This window comes from Dermacentor albipictus, chromosome 1 (assembly GCF_038994185.2).
Source record: "Dermacentor albipictus isolate Rhodes 1998 colony chromosome 1, USDA_Dalb.pri_finalv2, whole genome shotgun sequence".
NCBI lineage: Eukaryota > Metazoa > Arthropoda > Arachnida > Ixodida > Ixodidae > Dermacentor > Dermacentor albipictus.
In genome coordinates, this window is record NC_091821.1 from 379342198 (window position 1) to 379359635 (window position 17438).

General features: G+C 49.3%; 1 protein-coding gene across 1 annotated transcript in view; it reads right to left on the minus strand.

Annotated features, from left to right (window-relative positions):
• The window catches only part of LOC135900271 (polycomb group protein Psc-like), a 66381-nt gene extending 59987 nt beyond the window's left edge, over positions 1–6394 (minus strand). The window contains exon 1 of the mRNA XM_065429711.2: positions 6230–6394. The gene's annotated coding sequence lies outside the window, so the exon portion shown is untranslated. The remainder of the gene's footprint in view (positions 1–6229) is intronic.
• Between the last annotated feature and the right edge of the window lie 11044 nt (positions 6395–17438).

Below are 17438 nucleotides of genomic sequence, written 5' to 3' on the forward strand. Positions count from 1 at the left end.
CCATAGTGCGCTTTAATTAGTGCGGCTCTGATTCTGCACGCCCTGTGTAAGTTGCCCGCTTGACATATTTGCATGGCGTTTATTTTTCAGAAGTAGCAGCAACGTACTGTACCGTACCTTGAACTTAAGCTTACCCTGTTTTGCCTTCTCACGTCACCTATACCCCCTCTCTTATATGGGAACTGCCTCTTCTCCTCTCGCTTCTTCTCTTCTCTGCACAGTTCTACCCAACGCCACCTCGAAGAAATTATTCCAGGCCGGGGTGCTCCTGTGGCCACGTGATCATAGGTCATCTGCATGGGGTCCCCAGCGCGGCGGCGGCGGCAGCAGTGGCATGCATGAACGCGCGTCCGCGGAGCCGTCAAACGCACGTGGTCGGTGCAAAACGCGGTTGTTTGCTTGCATTTTTATTTCTGTGCGTGAATCCGCAACGGCGACTGACATCGGTGTTTCTCGCGTGTTATGTGTGCCGAACAGGGTTGGGCAGAATTAGAAGAAACTGCGAAATGACTGGGACGTGTTGTGTGCCGCGGTGCAATGCCAATTACGAGAGCAGACCCCATGGTGCACGTCTTCTCGTTCCCTGAAACCGACGAAGTATAAGAAAGGCGTGAATACGCGTGCCATTCCACGTGAACACCTGGTCGTGTCAGCTAACTCCAAGGTAAGAAATTTTGAATGTATATTATTTTCTGAGCAGGTAGCTTCGACCGTGGGTCTGCAAGCCTAGCTTACAACTCCTTTGTGGCACGTAAAGGCTAAAGAGAGAGAGAGAGCAAATGATAAATGAAAGGTAGGGAGGTTAACCAGGACTGAGCCCGGTTGGCTACCCTACACTGGGGATAGGGAAACTGGGACGGAAAGATTAAAGAAAGAAGAGAAAGTCCAGCGGGGATATCGTTCAGTCACTCAGTCCGGATTACAGACGCTGACTCAATCCTGTATCTTTCAAATATCGCAGCAGCGCTTTTGTGGCCTTTTGTAGCTGCGATAAACGAGGCCACGGTCCCAAGATCTTGTTCAACGTGAACGGTTTTCTATCTAACTGGTTGAGAGCTGTGCAGAGATCTTGTCTTTCATTTTCAAATGATGGGCAGCAGCACAGTAGATGGTCTATAGTTTCTTCGACACCGCAGGCATTGCACTCGGCGCAATCAGCCATTCCAATCAAAAACGTATATGCATTCCTGACTGCGACAAAGCGTAAGCGGCACAGCATTGTTTCCTCATTACGCGGAAGCCCTGGTAACAGCCCGTGTCAGATTGCAGATCGAGGGAATGCAATCGATGTTGAGTGAAATCAGGTGTGTGCCACTTCTCCAATGTCATACGGTGCGCTAGCTTGCCTAAGTGTTGGGCTGCGTCAGTACGCGATAAAGGTATAGAAACAAGGGTTGCTCCTTCGTGTGCTTTCTTAGCAGCGTCGTCAGCGAGGTCGTTGCCGGAGATACCGCAATGGCCAGGCAGCCACTGAAACACGACGTCGTGCCCTTTCGCAATCATGTGATGGTGAATTTCTCGTATCTCCGATACGAGTTGTTCACAGGACCCGCGACGAAGAGATGACAGAAGACATTGTAAGGCCGCCTTTGAATCACATAATATATATATATATATATATATATATATATATATATATATATATATATATATATATATATATATATATATATATATATATATATATAAAGGCTAAATGCGTCACACATAGCCCGCGATGTCAAGAAAGCGCACTTATGCCAAGACATATTTTGTTTAGGTGTGGGAGCGTCACTTTACAGCCGAAGACATCGTTCGAGAAACAAGCTATGTTGACGGAGCCACCAGCCGCACAGTGACAGTGTCGCTCTCACGTCTACGGCTTCGACCTGATGCCGTACCGACGGTCTTTCCCGATCGCCCAAGCTACCTGTCTAGAGACGGGACTAGACAAGAGGACCCAGAGAGCAAGCGAATGCGCTTAGACTCCGATGCCCCGGAGTCAATTATCACTGCCCAGAATGAGGAAGAAACAGACAAGATTTGTGATGTGAAAGCATTGGCAAACTTCGTTCGAGGCAAGCAGCTGACAGTTTGGCATGTACATCGAATGCAATGAACGCGCCATTTTGTCTCACATTTGTAACGATGACGCTGCTTGGATGAAATACTCCGTTGTTACAAAAGCAGACCTGTCTTTAACGGTAGATGTCGCAATAACACCAGTGAAGCGGCTCGGCTCCAAATTGCTAGTTCCGTCGGCAGCAAACGACAGCTGCTGGAGTCGCTTGAGGAAGTCGAGGGGTTCGACGGTTCCGTGAGTATAAGTTCTGAAAGCTCTGATCTGATATGGACATCTGCGAGACTGTCGTTTCTCTTCTGAGCAAAACATGTGCAAGACAAGGAGACGATAACTTCCCCGTCATTCAGCTGCTCACCGAGCAGCTGATGTCAACAAATAAAGAACGACGCCGCTACTCTGTTGACTTTATGGTGTACTGCTGTATACTTTTTACAATATCGCTCCATGCATACAAGTACATGCGCAGTCACGGGAGCACCACCATGCAACACCCAACGACCATTCGGTCAATATGTTCACCATTCGGGATGAACCCGCAATTGGAGCATCAAGACGGTATACATTCCTCCGCTACATGGCAAATAAGATATCCGACTTGAATGAGCAGCAAAGCTACGCGAATTTGATGGTGGGTGAAATTCACCTAAAGCCCTTTTTTGACTGCATGGAGCAGTCAGCAAAAGCAGCAAACAGAAGCAGCAAACAGTGCGTTTGTTTCACAGACTTTGACGCCTGTGAAAAGGGACACATGAGTGAGGTGGTGCAGCACTACCATTCTCCTAAAATATGTCTGCTAGAGATTGAGTGGCAAGGCGTCTGACCCGGACAAAAACGCTAAAAATCGGAAGCTGCAAACTCTAACGAATAAATTAATGGAACGCTGGTGTACGTAGAAAACACTTGTCTTTCTATTTTCTATTTCAGCCTGTTACTCACAGTACTACACGCGTAGCCGAAAAAGAAAGTCAGCCAAACGCACAACTATTAGGCGGACTTGTGCTGAAGCGTTCCTACGCTCGCGCTGGAGCCGGGCCCCAAGGTCCGGCTGACGTCACGTAGGCAGCCCCCCGGCCTTGAGCCAGTCTAGGTGGCGTTGGTCCTACCTGCGCCCCCTGTGGCCTCGCACATTAGTAGAAAGCGAAGCGCTGCAGTTTCTGCAATGCTTGTGAGGGCAGTCACAGATAATTACAGCTGTCAAGCGGCTAATGTGACGACTGTCAGGGAGCTCCAGAGGGCATTGTGCACATCCGACGCGGTGGGATGAAAACGAGTTTCTCCCGTCGCCTTTCCTGTCGCTGAACTATCTCCCCGCCGCACTGTGCGCGACAGCAGCAGCCAAAGCAGCCCACAGCAGGAGCAGCAGTGGGAAAGTCGAAGGAAGAGGCAAAGAAAGCTTCGCTTTGAAAGTCGCCATGACACCACCTTGGCCAATCGCTTAAGAAAACATTGCTGTAAGCGATTATGAGCTGCTCCCTTTGGAACTCTTATGTTTACTGGCCTTCCACTTGCTTAAAACGTGACTTTGAGGGTCAAGTTAGAAGTGGTGGCTTCTTATTATTGTTATCCCTGTATAAATGATTATAAACGCAAGTATATATATATATATATATATATATATATATATATATATATATATATATATATATATATATATCTGTCACTGAGATCTATACAGTATACAAGCGAGTATGTCATGTGAACGATTCTCGCTCTTTAATCATTCGTCAATGTATGCCTATCACATTTGCAACGGAATATCATATATACTTGTCAGGATTTCATTATAATCTATATAAAGAAAAGTGTTCTTTAGCAGTTTTTAGCAGTCAAGGCATGTGCCATCACATGCCTTGACTCAAATTCATCATGGAACCGTAATAAAACTTGCTTTCACCTCTTAATTCTCTTAGCAGGCACAGAATGAATTATAAGAGGAGACGTTCCGCGGAATGAGACATAAGGTGTGCCTATATACACATGGTAATGATGGTCGTTCCCCATTCTGTGTGTGTCGTAGAGGCGTAGTATATATGCAGCGAATTATACCACTTGAATTATTTTTCCTGGGCTGTCTGCAGTTAATTCTCTATAGAAAATGGTTGATCTTAAAAAGTAGCCAAATAAACTGCTTTTTTAGATACACGGGCGTGAGATACGTGTGTACCTCACCTATCTTTATCCGCTTTTTGTAAAAGCCTCGCAAATAGCCAAGACGAAAATTTTCGCGCCGCAAGCCTTCAAAAGTAGAGTCAGTTCGACGCAAAGTAGCCAAACCTGGCAACCCTGTTCGCAAGTAAGACAAGCCGAAAGTTCAACGGAGAGGCGGTACAATCCTCTTAAATTATATCTCCTTCTGCTTGCTGTGCACGTTCGTACCTTCAAAGTACGTCGCTGTTTCCAAATACCATATTAGTATACTATGTATAAGCTCATATATAGGCCATAGAAGTAACGTTCGTGGTGGTGGTGACGTTGCTCAATGCCTCAGCCTATCTCTTCTCATCATAAATGTCTGTCACCACGAGTCGACACCACACAACGCCCAAGCACTGCAGCGCTTGTCGTAACATATACATATGTTCGTAAATAACTGAGCATCAGAATTTCCAACAAGCGCCGCCTGTCGCGACTTCGATGGGCAACACCGCAAACTCAGCACGAAAAGTGAACGACAGCTTCACTCCCGAGGCGAACGTCCCACGGGATTTGTAACACAGCGTTGTCCATGGCAGACTATACAAAGACAAAATGCATTGACTGTGACAGATGTATATTTATTTTGGATGTGTTTAGGCGTGTACTAGGAATGAAATCCTCCCATTTCACGGGGAGATTCGAGTCCGAAGCGGCAAGACCAAAAACGGGGTACCCGAAATGTGGGGAAATATAAGATCCTCCGGCATGAGTAGTATGCAGTCTGATAAAGGACCAAAAGGACGCAAGAAATTTGGCAAAGCCGGCGAGCCAGGGCCGAAACCAGGGCGAAGACAGCGAGCGAAAGGGATACCCCGGCTATGGGACGGCCTCGGCCAGCCGCCCGCAGAAAATGTCCCCGTGCGCTGAAACGGCTCGCTGAAGAAGAGCGACACGTGAAAACTGCACCGTCCTTTTGGTTTTGCACTTCCATAAATATGCGTTAAGGCCGTGCGGGTGTTAGGTAACTCGGGGCACGAATCCTTCAAAGCCGCTTCAAAACGTTCGTCTGCTACTGCGGAACTGCTACAAAACGCGCAGAAAGCAGATTCAGAGGTTGCGGATGATGCCAAATATTTGTTCTGGAGGCGTCACACAGACGTTGAGGAGTCGAAAACATGACCTGGGGCCGAAATCGTGGTCCCGAGAGGCCTCTTGGGCCCCCGAGCCTGGGTATGCAGCCGCTTTCAGTCGTTAGGCCTAACGCTCCGTGGCACCACCACGTGAAGCTGGCGCACAGCGCCCGTGGTACGTCCCCCAAATCAAGTTCGGTGCGCGCCTATGGTACGACTAGCCGCCTAGCCGACACTGTCAATGTGATCACTGAAGTGTATACTAGATACCCAACAACCCATAATTGCGACTGCTATAGCGGTTATATGGAAAAAACTTGAGTTTTTGAGAGCTACCCATACTCCGCTTTCAGCGCCGCGAAGTACAAGACCGGAGGCACGCAAACTCGAATCGAATACAGCAAAACTAAGCGTGACACCACCACAAACGACGTGTGGGCATTAAGCTAGGACACTAGACTATCTTGTCCGACAATCGTATCGACGCCCAGGACATTACCGTTGAAGCCAGAGTCGTTGGCGCGGGGACCTCCGGCGGGGAGCGGGCCAGCAAGGCGGCGGCGGGTGACAGCTTGACGGTATACCTCCCGGAATCGAGCTGTACCATCGTAACCACGACGTCGGCGTTAAAACCGACGATTCAGACGCGCTCCGCGAGCCCCAGAGCAACCGCCACCGGCCAGCGACGGCCGCCGACGAAGGCAACCGCGCGAGCCCCGCGAAAAACCGGGGAGCGCAGACGAGCGCCGCACCTTTCCCGAGTCGCCATGTTGGCACGCTCGGAGGCGGCCGGTCGCGCAGACGACGCTCCAGAAATCGCTCGCTGCTCGAGAACGAGGCGTCGCAGCAACATGCCGCATGCAGTGGCGCTTTCGCGGAAGCGTGAAGATTCTGCACTCACCGTCAGATCCGATGAGGAGTGGCCGGAAGCGCTCCAAATGCGGGGTCGAAATCCACCACGGAGACCGGAAAAATCCAACCGACGCGGCGCCGTGGCTCCGCTGGAAAATGGTGCGCGCCGCCGGCTGCTGCAGTTGCCGCCGTCTTCTCCCCGCTGCGGGAACGAGGAGAAGCACCGCCAGCAGGCGCCGATTGGCCCGCTGACACCACGTGATCGCAGCCCGGATGGCTTTTGTTCGGGGCTTCAGCAAATGGGAGCGCGCGGGAGAACCCCCTGCGCCCCTTCGGCGGACGCTAATGGCATTTGCGCTCGGTCGCGTTCTTCGCTTGCCCCGTCGGGCAAGCCGGCTGAGCCGCGCGCTGGGGCTTGCTCGGCCGGCTTTGCTAGCTTCCACTGTGTGTGCGCTGCTGCTGCTGTTGCCGCTGCAGCATCGCTCGCTCGCTGCTACATGCAGCCCTGCTTGTCTGGGTTCGCCATGGAGAGGCTCGCAGGCCCCTTCGCCGCCGCCGCTCGAGTGTGCCGGTTCTCTTTTTTTTGTTATTTACGTTCCGTGCGTTGCGCTGTTTTCGTATCGCTCGCTCCCCCGCGTCGCGCGCGTTCTTTGTTATTTATTTTGGCGGCTGTCGGCGAAGGCCGGGATGGAGCTCGCACGAAGGTTGTTACCCGGCGGGCGACGGCTTGACGGAGCGCACGCAATTAGTGCGCCACCGGCTGCGCTCTTGCGTTGAAAAGACAATACACCTGAGCTCGCCGTCGCGATGCCGTCGCTGCCCTTTGTGCGTCATTGTTGCGACCGCGCTTGGAGTAGGCTTTGTTTTATTTTCCTTTCAGCTCGCGTATGTTGCACCTATGATGAAAAAGCTTGTTGGCCCGTATTTTATCCTTCCTCGACCGTCAGCGCTGACACGAACGTTTGTGTTGCACTCGCTTCTGTGACATCAGTCGCGATTATGCACATCTCACCTTATTTTCCTTTCCGGCTGCTTTCTTTTTAATCTTTATTGTTATATATATGTCTGCTCCCCGCAGGACCGGGTGAATGCATCTCCCTTCTTATAGTGGCCAAGTATCATTGCCTTGATAATTGAGCCCTCAAATGCAAATTAATATGTGCCATAGATATTTTATTAATGTGCGCGTGTCCTTTTTACACTTGTCCACCAAGCTGTGCGCCAGATCTGCGACTTATAACATGAAAATACTTACAGGCCTGCGCGCACTGCCGTAATGGCGCCCGATCGAGTGCGATAGGTTCTCCACGAACGTATTATACTGGCGGACATGCACCTGTTCTGTAGTTTTTACTCGAATCAACACGGAGAAGCAACTTGTATGTTGTTCTTTTTTAGAGCGCAGACGTATCCCGGCCGCCACTTGGGAGAAGCGGCTAACATTCTTTCCTGCACGCCTTCAAATTTTATTCCCGTCGCGCACGTTCCCGATGCGCGAATGCAGTGTAAGATTAACGAATGCCGTATTCATTCCATACGCGCTTGCGATGGCGCCCTTATGTTCCGTGTAAACGACAGAAAATTCGCACCAAACCTCCGCTGCTCGAATGAAAGAAGGTTGTCTTGAGGACAGCTCCACAGTCGTAGCAACAGCATGACGCAAATGGAAACCGCATCTGCACAAATGCTATAGCGGCGGTATATGCTGCGCAAACGCTTAACCGAAACTTTGCTGGCGCTTATCAGATATGCGGAACAAATTGGCTATACCTTTGGGCCTGCAATTTCTATATCACCGTACACTTCGTGATAACGGTGCTTTATGATAAACATCGTGGAGGTAAATAAAGTATAAAGGTAAAATTACTAGAGACGCCCAGCTTCTTATAAGACTTGTGTTCGTACGAACTTGTCGACGACGTTATTAAAGCCGCATCGGTTGGACATGTAAAGTGGTCCACTCTTAAGGAAAACGCATCTTTGCTGAGCACATGCGGATAGCCCGGCTTTGCAGCACGCGACTTGTAGTGGGTGCTGCCCACGAAGCGACCTCTTCACCAACGCCCGCCTAACGACGACGGAGTCCGGCGCTGACTGTTAACGGGGCAACAATGTAGCTCCCTTCGAGGTGACACCAAACGCCGCATTCTGTGGAAGCGGTAACGACCACCAAGGTCATGCTTCTCACGTCGCTACAAGCTCTGACCGTCACGGAATGCCCATAATTGATTCAAGGGGCCAAGGCGAAAGACATTCGTGGGAACAGCGCCGACTTCATGCATATTCCCATTTGCCGCATGGTTGCGTCGTATGCGTAACATCGGAGGCAGACTCCGGCGGAATAGCGCGACGTCATGGGTGGAATTTGATTTGATGGGTGGAATTTGATGACTGTGTCTCGGTCAGTCGACCGAGACACGGTCAAGTTCACTCGTCTAGTTACCTAGGAGAAATGACTTTTTTAAAAGCGGGCAGCTTTGGTGCAGGGAAGCGCCATTGGCTGCCGACATGTGTGTACAAACATTTAATGTGCACATGTAAAGTTCCCCGACATGGAGTGTGCTGTTACATCCATGGCACCGATTGTCAGTTGCAACCGACTGTGAGTTGTAACAAAGGTAAAATTAACTCTTTTCTCGTTTCCTTCAACCACGAAAAGCTGCTCTCGGCGATGGAGACGGACAACGGCGTGGGTCCGCTTAGCCAGGTTAGTGCGACGTCCCGGTATAGGCGCTACGGCGGCGTATAAGCAAGTGCTTATCTGTGTGACGCCTGAGTGGGAACCCCAGAACCGGTTCAGACAATGCACACCTGTGCGAACATTGACACATATAGCTTCAGCCGTCGCTTGCAGATGTGTGAGCACTATATTGGTGTGTTTCTTTTATTTATTTATTTGCCGCACTGAACACCCGGTTAGAATCATGTTGCATGTACTTGCCGCGGCTATGCAGGTTTAAAAAGACAGGTATCTAGACTCCTTAACGTCGAGGCCTGCGTGAGCTCGTTCCAGCGAGAACTTCGTGGGCGTCGCGACAATGCCCTCTGGAACTCTGTGGTCGTTGTCACAATGCCAACTGGAATCGACACACACACGTGTGTGCGTATGTGTGCTGTCCATTTGTTTCAACGCATTACCAATTTGCCTAAGCGTCCCTATATCAACTTCTTCAGAGGGGAGTCTAGATACTTTTCTTCTTAAAGCGAAGCTCTCTTTACCTCTTCCTTTGACTTTTCCACTGCTGCTGCTGTTGCCGTCTTGCACGCCGCATCACGGGCTGCTTGAGAACGTGTATAACGTAAATGGTAAGGAGGCCGGAGAGGCGTCTGTGAGCCCTTTCCAGCAAGAACTTCGTGGACGTCGCCACAACGCCCTCTGGAGATCTCTGGTCATTGTCACAATGCCCACTGGAACGCCCTGGCCATAAACACGATGCCCTCTGGATGGATGTAAATACCTGTTGGGGCTGACTTGGGTGGGTTGGTACATGTCTAAAGAAAACGGGAAACAGCGCATATAAGGGGACGTGTATATAGACTTCGTCTGTCTCAGTCTATACACGTCCCGTTGTTTGCACTATTTCCCGTTTGCACTATTTCTCGAGACCGCGATCAGATGTCGGTGCACACAACAGATTCACTGCATCAGTATTCACCCCCTACAAGAGCACACCTTGTGCATGATACGCGTGCTCATGCTCTACATATGAGAACGACGTCTCCAGTCTATTCTACGCAGCGATCAATTTCAGGAGAGTTAAAACTTTTTTTCGCTAACGGAGAGATTGCTCTCGTGAACTATAATAGTTTACGCGAAACGCAGGCTCTGCCCGCACGAATATATGGCGAATGAAAGGTAAAGCGGAAGCTCACACAAACCCCATTCTTTCCAACAAGAATTATTCTATTTAAGCTCATGCGGCCGTGCGTTTAAAGCGGCGCCGAGAAAGAGAAGCATGTATTTTTCGCATTCCTCCATATATTATATCGCGACCTTACTATGGAAACGCATGTGCATGCTATCGACACTCGCTCTGGTTAACTGAAGTTGCCGAACGCCTGCTTGCGCGGACGAAATATGCAAGGTCGGCAGTTCATGCGCTGTTTACATCGGAAATAACGGCAAGGAAGAACGACTGAACTTCCGTATAGATTGCAGTTAGGGTGGTTGGCATATGCATGGTATATAGAAAGAAAATATCACAAGCTATAGCGCGGGACAAAAGGAACAGAGAACGATGCACTGGATGCTTTTGTTTTAGTTTTTAAAAAGCGGCAGAAAACAGGCGCCAGAGAGCGCAAAACAAACGCATAATAGCTGAATAAGGAGGCAGGGTTTGACTGCAGAATTTTCGCAGGCGATGAGGTCGTGATGTTAGCATGATTGACTGTGCGTATTAAACCAACCACATAAGAAAAAAAATAGACGGTATGCGAGCGCTTGCCCTCGTGTAGTCCACATTTCTCCTGTCCACGTTTCTGTATCCTTGCTACTTCCTTCTTAAAGGGACACTAAAGGTTACTATAAAGTGAACGTGTACTGCTGAAGTATCATCCCAGAAACCTCGAAACGCTTGTTTCGTGTCAAGGAGAGACTTACTTCAAGAGAAAAAGCTTTCTGAAGCGTCCGCGTACCTCTAACGCAGTTCAAAACGCCCGCCCTCCGATCGAGGAGTACTGACATCATGGTCTCATAGTGACGTTGCGCCATCGGTGAGTAGAACGGCGTCCGCAGACGGCGCTACGGCTTTTCTGCGCAAAACACAAACGCGCGGCCAGAAACAGAGCCAAGACAGAGCCGACAGCAGATCGAAAGCGGAAGTATATATACTTCCGCTAGCCACCATATATGGTGGCTATCGGAAGGAGAAACGCGCGACCATAAGCTGGTACTTCATTCTATGACGCAAACTTCGACGCTCGTCGCAATGGACCCTGACAACGACAGATTGGCTCGCGATGCTGGGCTCAACTTCAGCGATTTGAGCGCTGACGAGCGCGACCTGCTGTTGAGGGCTCGCGCTGCCGGGATCGTTGCGTACTACGACGGCGGCCTCGACACCGGCTCTGCGGAGCGGGAAAGCAACGAGGGCTTCCCACGACATCACAAGGACGTGGCATTCTCACTGCTTGTTCGAAATGAGTTTCGCGAGCCAGCAGAACCCGCACAGCACGACGCGATAACGAAACTATTGAAACTCCAAGTCGTGCGCGGCGCAGAGTCGAGCGAAAACGAAACCTTTCGACCACCCATACTACTGAAGGGTAATGTCAAAATGTTTTTTCTTAGAACCGAATAGACGTAGACAAGTAGCATTTTCTTCTGCCTTATAATCGAATGAAATGATATTTTTGTAATACGAGTAGTTGAGTAATAGTAACACAAATTATGAGGAGTGCTTTCGTCATCGGGCTAGTACCGGAATGTCCGGGCTAGTACCGGGGGGTCTCAAATCGTGTCATGCCTTTACCTCAATTTCTCGGTTACTAAAGCTCTGTTCGCGATTATATTGACGCCTTAGACGTTCTAGAACATTGCTCTACCACTTTAACTTGACTTTCTCGTAACCTTTAGTGTCCCTTTAAGTGTTTGTTCCCTAGTAGCGCAAATATACATCCCTTTTTCTTGTGTGGTTCATGTTATGTTCATTATGCGCAAACAATCGCGCCACTGTAAATGCAGCAAGCCCACCAGTACGTTCTAACGATGAGGTCGCTAGCCGCCACTTGAGTTTTGTAAGAAACGCATAACCGTTGATGTACGGAGCGGTGCTCTGTCCAAGGGCCCACTTGAGTGCAGAGCATGTCCGGAGTTTCCTCTCCCGAAGGCGAGAGGAAACTCGCCTATAGATTTGCAGCGGACAGCTTGTGGTTGGTAGCTTAGCTGACTCCGTTCGACACACCTGTGCAGTGTACTGAAAGTGTTTCCGCAGCCACTTGCTCCACGAGAACGAACTACAGGGGCGCTGCGAACGCCGCTCGCGTGACGTCAGGGCACGGACTCGCGCCTGTCGTCTGCTACAGTTCAGGCTTTGTCCGGGCGCTTTCTGCGGTGTTTTCGTTTGTTCGCTCTCGTTCCCTCTGCGTCTATACTTATGGCGGTCGTCTCAAATATCTTTTATGCGACGTCTTCGTTCATGAAAATTTATTGAATGAGCTTATCTCTTTGACAACAATACAGTTCTCAGAGGCAACGTCACATTGCCCGCCGAAGAAGCGCAGACCAGCCCACTGCGGGTTTTTCATGCGCGGATCCAACGCCGCAAAAATTTAGCATATAAGAATCCAGTTATAATACCATACCTGCCGCGTTACAAGTATGTTATAAACGCTGGCTACATATGACTTCTACAACAGTTACCTTGATTGTAATCCGCTAAAACGGTTTTGCTCACGACGAGTGGTTCATGGAATAATAACAAAATTTCGCATTTCTTCACAGAAACGCGCGGCAGTAACACGAGGTCTTAACTAGCGCAGCAGTTTAGATTCTACCAGCACCACTTGCTTCTTTAACTGCTTCTCAAAATTAGGCGGTTCTTCACGTGTTTCTTTTAAGTGGCGGTAATTTGAAGTAAAGCTAATTGAGGTTTACAGCTGTTTGCAGAATACGAAAACGAATGTACCAATATATAATCCCTTTTCCCTCCTACACGTTCAACTCACTTGAGCAATTTACTGGTGTTTGTTGCTTGAGGAATGTACATGACGAATCTGTTCGGCGAACTGACGCAGGCTGCTCGGCCCAAATTTTTTAGTGAAATATACCTTTTGAACCGTATGGTTGCAGCGAGAAAGAAGCCGAAACGTCATTCATTAGTAGTATGGGACATATTGAAGATATCATAATTCCACAGTGGAGGGTCAAAAATCAAGTGAAATATGTAAGGCTTGTGGTGTCTTCCTTATGAAGGTTTGCGAGGTTCTCTCTTATGTACTGACGAAGAGAATGGTTCTTCGTCTGTATAAGTAAACAACACTGGATCGAGACATGGTGAGGCAGAAGGTCTTCAATTTTCCTTTTCTAGGCACCCTATGGCTGCGCCGTAGCATCTCAAGTATACTTTAGGTATTGCAATTCGCGCTGTAAAAAACTGCTTCATGGTTTCAATTCGAAGTTGTAGTGAACTGATGGCTTCCGCGAACAATGCGTGCCTCGCCATAACGACAGTCGGTTGCTACGGTTGCGTGAGGGGTGTGCGACACTGTCGATAAAGGCTAATGAGGGCCACCATCAAACATTTCAACGCTTGCAGTTGATTGGCTCTCGATCTTAACCACGAAACTTTTCTTTCGGGTGAGTGCTACTGTGGTAGTTGTGAGTTAACTATGCAAATACTCTACATGACACGCTATCGTGTTAGCAGCCATGAGATATTAGTTTTATGAGGGCCTGTTTCAGAGAGCGGTGAAAGTAGCAGCAAACTTTTTTTCATACGAAATGCGCGCCTCTTTCATTTACTCAATCATAAAGTGGCCATATTTGACTAGAACAACTCACCAGGGTAATAAGAATCATCAAGACAGCTTCGATGTGCAATGTCTTTCTAACACCGATAACATCTCGACACTAAATACCAAGATTCTTCTTCCATGTAAAATGCAACGTCTCTCATAGCTAAGTACTAAGGGAATGTTAAGTGTTTAGCGAAGCATGATACACAGGTTTGCGTATTGGAATTGCAGACATTCTTGTTACGCAATATTTATGGACAGACACGGTGCATATGTGCATTGCAAAACCAGTAGACCCCTTCAACGCTACGTAGCATGCGATATCAAAGCAGCAAGTTTTCTCGACTCACCCGCTTTTGAAGAAGGATCTGTGGTTCAGGCACGGCTGGCATATCCTTCAATAAGCACGGCTAGGGCCACCCGTACCCCAAGCATACACGAAAGTAACGAGCTCGCGCGGCAGCCGAGCGAGCAGGAGTGAGCGGCGACCTGGCCGTGACGTCACTCGCGAGAGGGCGCTACTCCAATAATGCGCGAGCAAAGTGAGAGTCGCACCTTCGGGTGCTCCCTTTCTGAGTGGACTGCACACTGCACTGCTCGGTATCGTGGTTATGCGCGGAATGCGGAGCTAACGAGCGTATAAGTTAAAAATAGCTGCCCCCTGTCCCCGCTCTCACCATTCTTTTTTTCGGTTTTTCGGTGAAGAAGCTCCTTCTTGCCATTTTTTAAGCTGCCGGCGGTCAAGCGACATGCCTCAAAGTGCGCCTGCACACAGCTCGGGCGAGCATGCATCTAAAGGGACGGGCAAAACCGCCTGTCCCGTCGCTGCTCATTTGTCACTCTCGGGCAGCTTTGTCAGAGGCTTACCTCAAAAGGTTACCACAAGTGCGCTGCGGAAAGAAAGAGGAATTTAAGAAAAAAAGTGGGGGCGATAGGCACGAGGCACTGCTCAATGGATGAGTGAAGGGAAAAGGAAACGTGGAAAGCATAAGCATTGCAGTTCCGGAATCTCCGTTCATATTATGTCCCTCCCTAGAATTTCCTTCGGCAATACATCCCTTGAAAGGCACCGCGTACTCATTCCAACGTGTTCCCCATCTTTCCCATAAAAAGACCCCTTTAGCTCGGCAACAAGTGGAGGAAGAGGAGGAGAAACTAGAGAAAAGGCAGGGATGTTAACCAGAAATGCGTCTGGTTGGCAGCAGCACTTTGGAGAACTGGAAAGAGGGAATGTAAAGACGAGATAGAGAGAGGAGTTGGGGAAAGAAAAGACGCCGTGAGCTCACGCACGTCCGCGGAGGGCCTCCCCAAGTCAAAGGCGGTCACACAGGGAAGTCTCCCTCAACAAAGACAAAAGCGCCTTCACAGCTTCGTGGGTCGACGAGCGATGTAGCGGTCTTCATATACCACCTGCACGGACAACCACCGGTTGTCGAGTCGCCGCAATGCGATAGACAATGTTCGTGTTTCCGACTGAAATCGATCACAATGGCACAATAAATGTTCGATGTTCTCTTCCGCGCCGCGGACGTCGCACGCAGCACTGTCGGTCACTCAAATCAAACTATTGCATACGCCTTCGTGAAAGCCACTACCAACCACAGCCGGTATAGAAGCGATGCCTCACGTCACTGAACCCCGGGTGGAGGTCGGAGTTGGAGCAAAGGGTTCATTCAGTTCGTGCAACCTGGTGCACGTAGCCCAATTGCAGCACAAGTGAAGTTGAGCGCACGATCGACACCGAGCGTCGGCGCTGGAGATGCAATTTCAGAGGCTGATGCACCGCGGTATGTTGCACCGACTGCGAGGAATGCAAATAACGCTGCGGTGCATCGCGCACAGGCAGCGAAGAGAAACATTCACACTGCAGCATTCGTCTACAACTGTATATTCACTGCGTGTTAGAAGTGCGACCGCCTAACTTATATGCAAGGTAAAACTGGCAGGGAGAAGTTTAAGCCCAAGAATGGACAGAGCGCCAGTATCTGAATGGTAATTTCGCCGAAGCACCTGCGTACACATCGCCCAGTTTTGTATAAACGCTTTAATCACAGGGTGCGCGAACTTTATTAAAATGCAAAAAGAAAGCAGTCAGTGGCAACCTTGGAACATGCACTGTCGCCTTCAGGGTTGAGTGATTATACCTGCTCGCTCGATTATACATACATACATACATACATACATACATACATACATACATACATACATACATACATACATACATACATACATACATACATACATACATACATACATACATACATACATACATACATACATACATACATACATACATACTGTGGGGTCTACGGGTCTCACAGGAGTACCGACCACCGCGGGTTCGAGCTTAGCGAGCCACAGGGCCGCGTCAGCCGTCAGCCTCTAGCGCCGCTGCGCGCGAGCTCAGGCCACAAGGGGCTACCGAGCGACGCACGCAAAACACAGTAATTGCCCTAAAATGAAGGAAACCGTTAATTGTTTCCAACGGCACCCAACACTGCACAAACGCCCGGTCCCGGGACGGCGGGGAACCAAAGGGGTCCCGCACCAAGGGCGAAAAATGCAGCTAGGGGCGCCTGTAGCACGTCGTTGCGAGAGCACAGGCTAAGCTGGGACGCGCCGCTAGGAAAAGTCCCGGCGGCTATGCTACTTGCTCTGGCGATAACCAATGGGCCAACTCGCGAGAGCTCGGGCAATCTCCTTCGGCTTGGGCCTTCGATGAGTGCGGCTCGGCGTGGTACGACCTCGCGCGAGCACTAGACACCCGTTCTTAGGCTTAGCGTCGGGATAGGAAACAACACGAGGTACGCGCTCCCCGCACGGGCAAAGGCACCGTGCGTGAGCTCAATCCTAGTCACAAAGGTGTCGGCGGATGAGAGAGAGCATCGTACGTACCGGGTGCTGTCCCAAGGAGAAAGAGAGCTGCTACCGTCACGGCAGTAGCCACCAGGGGCCACTCCCGTGACGTCACCAGCTCCGCCCTCACCCACGAACCATGGCGAGTGGAGCGCCACCGCTAAAACTGGTTCGGAGCAAGAACGGCATGGCTTAGGATTACAGACATGGGTGAAATTCGCCAGCGCAATGGCGCGTCGAATCCCGCAAATCCCCACAATACATACATACATATATATATATATATATATATATATATATATATATATATATATATATATATATATATATATATATATATATATATATATATATATATAGTGCAGGATGGTTACTCGTATCGCAGTTGCAGATTAGCCCTTACAGTCTAATTCAACCTGACTTCTCACTAACTCTACGCGTAATTAATATACGCTGATCGTTCTGAGTGAACGTCTGGGTTTTTCCCGCGTATACTGCGATAAGCAATGTGACGTCCGCTTGGTCTGGCCCACGGCCAGTTTAGCGGTAATCGTCATAATTCAGTTCGAGCAAGAAGTTAAGGATTGTCTTCTTGAAAACATATTTAATTGAATTTGCATTCAGTTCCAGACCAGTCAGGACGATAAGGAAGGTAGTCGATCGATACAGCTTGCATTCATATTGGCAGCACAAAAGCATATGAAAAGAAGCACACGAAAAGAGGATATAGACAGACAGGGACGTTTCCTTCTTCCTACACGTTTTCAACGACTTCGCGCTGGCAACTTGAATGCAAGAATTTAGGTAATTTGGGCAAGCATTTGTGAAAGCATTTGGAAATGCACATGTGGGTAAGCTTACCCATGGGTAAAAAGGTACGCCACACCTTGAAATTGGCGCTGCATTATGCACTGAATTAGCGCAAGCGCTGCTAAGGAGTGGTGATT